Genomic DNA, 8,695 nt, shown 5'->3' with positions numbered 1-8,695 from the left:
CAAGAAATTAATTTGCGCAGAATTCTGGACCTTTTTAGATTACAAAAAAATAATTGTTCAAGGGTGGACATTCACTTTAAGTTGGCCATAGCAATGTTCTAACTGCAGGATAAATAGTTCTCTGCTTGCAGTTATTGTCTACTTCCTCACCATTACTATGCATGTTTTATTTAACTAAATATGCATTTTATTTCTCTGGAGGAAGTAAAGGTGTGTGGATGGGAAATTGTGCAAAATCAAGCCTTGACCGATCTTGCACTCATCCCCAAGAAAGACAAAGCTTTGATGTTAAATCCCATACGAGAAGAAAAATAAGCGATTATCAAAACTACTTCATGTAGCAAATTGTTCTAATTCAACATTTGCATTGCCTGGGATGAGAAATTCTACACTGATTGACTAGCCCGAAATAAAAATGGATAGAGCAGATTCATTGGAAATTGTCTTTTTGATACCATAGACACAGAAATTCTCTCAACTGCCATTTATGATCAGTCCGGCTCGTCACCATGTCTGTTTCTACCTTAAAGAGGCTCTGTCACCAGATTATAAGTGCCCTATCTCCTACATAATCTGATCGGCGCTGGAATGTATATAACAGTGGTTTTTATTAGCTTTATGCTAATTTGTTTCTTAATAGACAACTGGGCGTGTTTTTACTTTTTTACCAACTGGGCGTTGTACAGGAGTGTATGACGCTGACCAATCAGTGACTAATCAGCGTCATACACTTCTCCATTCGTTTTTAGCAGTACTCGCAACAGCGTGATCTCGCGAGATCACGATGTGCTGTCACTTACTCCCACATTAACTTTACTGAAGTGTCTTGAGAGTGAATAGACATCGCTTCCAGCCAGGACACGATGTCCGACACTTTGGGGACTTACTCACACAGCGCTACGTGATCTCGTGAGATCATGCTGTGCGGTCATTCACAGAAACTTTACCAAAGTGTCGAGTGTGAATAGACATCGTTTCCTGGCTGGAGATGACGTCTATTCACACTCAAGACACTTCAGTAAAGTTAATGTGGGCGTAAGTGACAGCACATCGTGATCTCGCGAGATCACGCTGTGTTGCGAGTACTGCTAAAAATGAATGGAGAGAAGTGTATGACACTGATTGGTCAGCGTCATACACTTCTCTTTTACAACGCCCAGTTGGTCATTAAGAAACGAATTAGCATGAATCTAAAATTGCTCATTTCTTGCTCAAAATTGATAGTTTTTCAAAATAAAAACCACTTATCTACATTACAGCGCCGATCAGATTATGTAGGAGATAGGGCACTAATAATCTGGTGACAGAGCCTCTTTAACTCCCAGCTCACTCAAGGGGGTTTGATATAGGACATGCAAAAGAAGGGACTAAGATCCATATTCAAACTTTATTGTATTCTTATGTATTTAACATGTAGACTGATACACAAATTTGAGTGCCTTTTTAATATATGCACCATACAGGAGCTCTGAATGTATGAACATAGAGGGGGTGGACCGAGACTAACTCAATGTTTACAAACCTATCGAAGTTCCACCATATTGGCAGAGCCAGCGTTGGCACAAGCCAAACCTGGGCAGATGCTATGGCTCACTGGTCATGGCAATGAACATGGTCAACACTGTGAATGGGGTAGACCAAGCACCTTCTGCCATGTAATAGTCCGTATAATCCCTTCTAATAGACTTACTATTGCATTCATGCTAAATTTCCCATATCTCCAGTGTTATCATTTCAATGTGATGTCATTATGGCCAGTGTCACCGAGGCCTGAGGAGACTGGCCACCAAAGTCATAGGACTATAATATGGACGTTATGGCATCATGTTGAAATTGTAAAACTGGACCTGCGGGGACCACCGCAAAAAACAAAAAAATTAATATGGGAGAAGCCTCAGGGTGTTAGTAAAAATTGAGTTGGTCTCGGACATCCCATCAAGTATGTTAGAAATGTTTTATAATTTTCTTTCTTATGGTCTCCTCCAGCTGCATTTTTTTTTTTTTTTTTTACATTTTGTTTTTGTAGTGTAAACCACCAAAAGGTCAACTCTGTCATATTACTGGTTTTTATTTTTGTATGTATCATAAATAAGGTGCTTTATATGTTGCCCCTTCCTCTCAAATGAAATGGGCAAGCTCACTAGTTTTCTATTCATTTTAAAAATGAGGATGTGACCATAAAGTATTGCATCTATTGTCTGGTAATGGTGATGCTAAATTTATAAATGTCTTTGAAAAGCCAACTTTTTTTTTTTCATTTCCCAATAAATATTTAATGCATTTTATTGGTCTGTATTTTGATATTTTCTATATTACACTTTATTTTAATGCATTTTATTAAAAAATGTCTCCTGTGAATTCTATAATAAAAAATATCATGCATAATGGTCCATTGCATGGCAACAATCCAGGAATTCACATGCACATGCACATGCACATTCACATTCACATGCACATGCACATGCACATGCACATGCACATGCACATGCACATGCACCTCTTTTCTGCAGACTATTTGTAACTAATCATTCCTGCAGTGTTTGGTGTCTGCGATCTGACATAAAGGTTGCTGCACAGGGCACGAGCTACTCCCTTCCTGACCTTGCGGGACAATATCTGATGCTATCCTTGACGCTAACTATGCGCCACCTGCATGAAGCCGAAAATACTACCTGGACCATCCATCTGTCCCTCTAGAGCTGCCTTCACGCAAGGTTTTTGTCTGGAGTTTTTAAATGCTATGGAAACTTTTAGTGACAAATTCTTATTTTGTTTTTCTTCTCTCTGGCGTTTTTAAGGTCTTATAAAAAAAATGCTTATGGTAGAAGTGCCCGCCCTACCCAGATCATGTACTTTGAGGGGATAAAAATGGCACCTCTATGCCACATACTAAAATGCTTTTTATGTAGACTTTTCACTATTTCACACCAGACTTTAACATTTAGCCACAGTGGGTTTTACTTAAAACAAAAAAATGCTGTGTGAATGCAGCCAATAGGAAAGTTTTCCCTTGTAACTAGAACTGCTAAGAAATATTAAACTACACAACCATGTTCATAGTAGCCTTATGGCTCGTCCACACGTATCGGAATTGCTGCAGAAATTCAGTTGAAAGTAGCAGACCCTCTGCGGAAAAAAATGCGCCATTGCTTGTGGTTTTGACTGCAAAAAATGGTGCAGATTTTGCTACGTTTTTCTCAATGTTGGGAGATGGTGACATCTCCTCAAAGACGCAGCCATTCAGTCCACTTTCCGCAGCAGGGATTGACATGCTGTGGTAGTAAAAAAATACGCACCGCAGGCCCATTTCTGATCTGAATTTTTATGCAGCGTGTGGATGAGATTTGTTGAATCTGCCCCACTTTGCTGCTACTGTATCCTGCTGAGTATTTGCCGTCTGCAATTCCGCTACGTGTGGATGAGTCCTTAGGACATATTCACATCAGCGTTGGTTTTCATTTTATAGGTTCCATTGCAGCTTTCCGTAAATGGAAGGTAAAGTTTCGACTGCGCTCTTACTGCCGCTAAAAAAAAAAACCCTAACCTTACGGAACGGAAACCAAGGCAAACGGAAGCATTACCGTTGAAATCAATAGTAATGCAAACAGAAACTTGGCTTTCCGTTTATGGGTTCCTTTGACTGAAAGCCAACGCTAATGTGAACAGGCCCTTAAAACAACTCCCTATTCTCGGACACCGAATTATAGAGTAAAAATAACGCTACCACTATGTTTATTACACCATTTTTGCAAAAATTAATGGTAATGGAGCCATATTTGACATGTAAGTTACAGACATGCCACCTGCTATTTACACTTGGGTAATGTATAGAGAATGTTTGCCTGGATGTGTTGCTAAAATGAGAAGTCTGGCCTTTCCATGTAGGTAGCGAACAAATAGCGACTTTTGCTCCCTGCTCTTTAAGGAAAAGTCTGCAACGTGTCCGACCCAGAACTTGCAAAGAGATCCGGACGAATATTAAAGGGTGTGCAGGTATTTGGTTAGATTGATCACTGTGGAAAACGGACAATAGAATCCCTTTACTAGCTTCTGTTGCTGCTTCCAAGGCAACGCAGCCGTTCTCTGTAAGGGTATGTTCACACGGCAGCGTCCGTTACGGCTGAAATTACGGGGCTGTTTTCAGGAGAAAACAGCACCGTAATTTCAGACGTAACGGCATGTTGAGGCGCTTTTTCGCTGCGTCAACTACGGACGTAAATGGAGCTGTTTTTCCATGGAGTCAATGGAAAACGGCTCCATTTACGTCTGAAGAAGTGACAGGCACTTCTTTGACGTGGACGTCTATTTACGCGCCGTCTTTTGACAGCGACGCGTAAATTTGCGCCTCGTGGGAACAGACCAACGTAAAACCCATTGCTTCAATGGGCAGATGTTTGCCGACGCTATCGAGCTGCATTTTCGGACGTAAATCGAGGCGGAAAACGCACGAATTACGTCCGTAAATAAGCCGTGTGAACATACCCTTAGCCTGCCTCCTGTGATTGCACAGACCAGCCGGAAGACAAGGGACAGGTTGCCATAGGAGCGCCATGAGAGGTGAATGTAGTCTGAAACGATGGTGTAATCGCAGCAAATTCCACAACAATTTGCATTTGTTGCAGAACTTTGATATCTATGGGGAATATGTGCAAAAAATCCACACCACAGGTCAATTCCTGAACGTTTTCTCAGCAGATATTTTCCGCAGCGTGTGGATGAGATTTTGTTCATACTCATTCACTTTGCTGCAGTTTTTCCGACCTGAAAATCCGTACCGAACATCTGCAGCGTATACTTTTTTTTTTTCGGAGTTGCAATTTTTGCATCGGAATCACAACCTTTCTGCCGCAAGCATCGCAACATTTTCTATTTGTTGCGGATTTTACCTCTCCATTGAATTCAATAGGGATAATCAGCAACAGGAGAGCAGCGATTTGTATTAATTGCGGAAAATCCGCAGTGTTTACGCTACGTGTGGACAGACCCTTAATGTTCCATCACAAAAATGCACGTCATAGATGGCAGAGTTCCAGCTCCGTGATGTACGACGTCTTCATTGTAAATTTCCTTTGATAAGAAAAAAATATAAAATCCATTAAACAATTTTGCATCTCCCGTCTGTAGAATGTATAAGATCACATAGGTGTACTACAATGTAAATGTACAGATGGGGACCGGACAGCTTCCTTCGCCTGCATTACTGTCTCTTTCCTGCAGGTGGCGATAAAGCAGTTTTTGTATAAATAAACAATTTTATTTTTGTTTCTAGATGTCGATCTTAGTAAGGCCTCATGCACACAGCCGCGCCCGTTATCACGACCCGCGATTGCGGGCACGGCCGGACTCTGACATCCGCGGGCCCCGGTTTTGTGCTGTGCTCCCTTACAAAGTATGGGAGCACGGCCTGCAAAAAACGAAAAGTAGGACATGCTCCATATTTCCTGACGATTCTACGTCACGGACAACCTTCCGTAGCGATACGGAAAGGTGTCCGCGGCTAATAGAACTGCGCGGGTCCGTAATTGCAGACCGTATTGCGGTCTGCAATTATGGAGTTTTTTTTCTTACGGTCGTGTGCATGGGGCCTAACTTGTTTTAAAATTATTCTCAACATCATTATTTTGCTTCTGACCTGGATCCATTGTATTAGGGTCAGAAAACGCGCCAAAAAATGTACGAAAATGGCTCTTATTAATTTCAATGGGAGGCGGAGGCGGTTTTTTCCCGCAAGCGGAAAAACCGTCTCGCGGGAAGAAGCGACATGCCCTATCTTCAGGCGTCTACGTTTCTGATATCCCATTGGATTCAAAATAATATGGATAATAAAAGAAAGGTAAATAAAATAAATGTTGTGAAGAACGTATACAGGTCATCATAAAGAAAAAATAAAATGTATACAACAGACAACGTATGAGATCCCACTAGAAAGGGAGCGGTACGGCATGTACAGAATTATTCCAACACATCCAATCTCTACAGAACCGGTCATGTCTCTGTATACTACAGGCATAAATATATTCATATTGATAGTTTGTATTGACTTTTTTTTAATGATGTCTGTGATGGTCGGGACGTTACATGTTTTCCATCTGAACGCTACAGCTGATGTGGCAGATATTAAAATATGACATATTACAATTTGGAATTGTTTGGGAATAACATCAATTCCAAGCCGTAGTCACCCAAGTTCCGGCGTGAGGTTGATATTTTGAGTTGTAATCTCATTTAGTAGTGCGCTAATAGATTGCCAAAAGGTTAATAATAAAGGACATTCCCAAAATATGTGAAGTATGGATCCCAAATGGTTACAACCTCTCCAACATTGGGGCGAAGCATCACTATATATTCTGGAAAGTTTATATGGAGTGAGATACCATCTATCGAATATTTTATAATATAATTCTTGATGATTAGTACAGGAAGAGGACTGTCTATAAACTTCAAAAAACAAAAACATAAGATTTTTTCTTAATATGATTTTGCACCTACGACTTTGGAGTTACCCTTCATATAAGGGTATGTTCACACGCAGTGTTTTCAGATGTAATTCGGGCGTTTTACACCTATAATTACGCCTGAAAAAACGGCTCCATTACGCCTACAAACATCTGCCCATTGCTTTCAATGGGTTTTACGGTGTTCTGTTCCCACGAGGTTTAATTTTACGCGTTGCTGTCAAAATACGGCGCGTAAAAAGACGCCCGCATCAAAGAAGTGCATGTCACTTCTTGGGACGTTTTTGGAGCCATTTTTCATTGACTCCATTTGAAAAACAGCTCCAATAACGTCCATAAAATACGCAGCAAAAAACGCGAGTTGTTAAAAAACGTGCGAAAACAGCTCCGTAATTTCAGACGTATTTTGCTACTGCGTGTGAACATACCCTAAGGCTATGTTCACACTGAGTTTTTTTTACGTGTTTTTTGACACGGAAACCGCGCAGCAAAACTCGTCAAAAACGGCTTGAAAATGCCTCCCATTGATTTCAATGGGTGGCGGAGGTGTCTTTTTCCCGCGAGCGGTAAAACCGTCTCGCGAGAGAAAGAAGGGACATGCCCTATCTTCTGGCGCGATTATGCCTCTGACCTCCCATTGACATCAATGGGAGGCAGAGAAAGCGTATTTCGCGGCGTTTTATGCCCGTAGCGCTCAATGGCCGGAGCGAAAAACGCTGCGAAAATTGGGGTGCAGGGAGAGGAAAATCTGCCTCAAACTTCCAAACTGAATTTTGAGGCAAAAATTCCGCCTGCAAAAAACTCTGTGTGAACATAGCCCAAGGGCATGTTCACACGTGGCGGAATTGCTTTGGAATTCCGCAGCAGACAATTTGTCTATTGGTTTCCACACCTTTTTAGTTATATTCGTGCAGATGTTGCGGACAACTCCGCTGCGGACCATAGGCTGCGGTGCGGAATTTGGTGTCCACAGCATACACTGGCTGTTGCGGACTTGATGCGTACTTGTGGTGGAATTTCTCCATTGACTTCAATGGAGTTTGAAAATTCCGCAATGAAATCCGCAGATGTTATGTGTGTTGCGTTGCGGATTGCTTTCACAAACAGGATATTTCATCATTCTGGCTGGACCTATGTGTTCCGAGCTCTATATCCAGACTGAGATGGAATGTTTTAAAAGAGAGCAGGAAGTACTCTTCACCTGAATCCGAAACGACTAATCCGCAGCAATTTACTTCACTTTTTAGACAAAGGCGCAACGGAATCTGCAAAGCAAATTATATGTGGCATTGATGCGGACAGTGTCTGCAGAAATACGCCACGTCTGGCCATGCCCTAAGTGTTCTTACTATGCATTAAGTGCTGAAATACTTCTACGTCCAAAATGCAAGGAAATAAATAAATTGTATTTTACAATATTAATAAATTGGCCACTATGAGTCGAGTGCCAACTTGAGGCCACTTGAAAGAATGTAACAGGAAATTGTATAAATAGCAACTACGTAATGTTATTAACAGAACAGTCCCTATAAATGATGGGACATGTTCAGGGCAGGGCTGACAACTGGCAGCAGACTATAGTATGTCAATGGCTGACTGCTGACAGGTCTGCAAGGTAAGCATGGGGGGGGGGTAGGGTTCAAATATAAATGGAGCTATTCTGATAATATTATATTAGAAAATTGCTATTTAGGAAATTAACATAAAGGTACATGTAGAATCCAAAATAAATGATGTCAAGTTACTTACTTCCACAGTGCTTCTTCCCATGGCCTTGCCTTCATGCACACAAATAATTGTAGATTATCTGGAAATTTGCCTTGGTTTAATGAAGGGTTAAACTGCTACTGGAATAGGTGGCATGAGAGAACCCATGTGTAGCTATACCCAGTGTTGTACGTGTACTGGACAGAGGCTGTATGAGTGGTATATGGGTGCAGTATGAGTGGTACATGGGTGCAGTATGAGTGGTACATGGGTGCTGTATGAGTGGTACATGGGTGCTGTATGAGTGGTACATGGGTGCTGTATGGGTGGTACATGGGTGCTGTATGAGTGGTACATGGGTGCTGTATGAGTGGTACATGGGTGCTGTATGGGTGGTACATGGGTGCTGTATGAGTGGTACATGGGTGCTGTATGGGTGGTACATGGGTGCTGTATGAGTGGTACATGGGTGCTGTATGAGTGGTACATGGGTGCTGTATGAGTGGTACATGGGTGCTGTATGGGTGGTACAT

Source organism: Rhinoderma darwinii, chromosome 5, assembly GCF_050947455.1.
Source record: "Rhinoderma darwinii isolate aRhiDar2 chromosome 5, aRhiDar2.hap1, whole genome shotgun sequence".
Lineage (NCBI taxonomy): Eukaryota > Metazoa > Chordata > Amphibia > Anura > Rhinodermatidae > Rhinoderma > Rhinoderma darwinii.
This window is presented reverse-complemented; position numbering follows the sequence as displayed.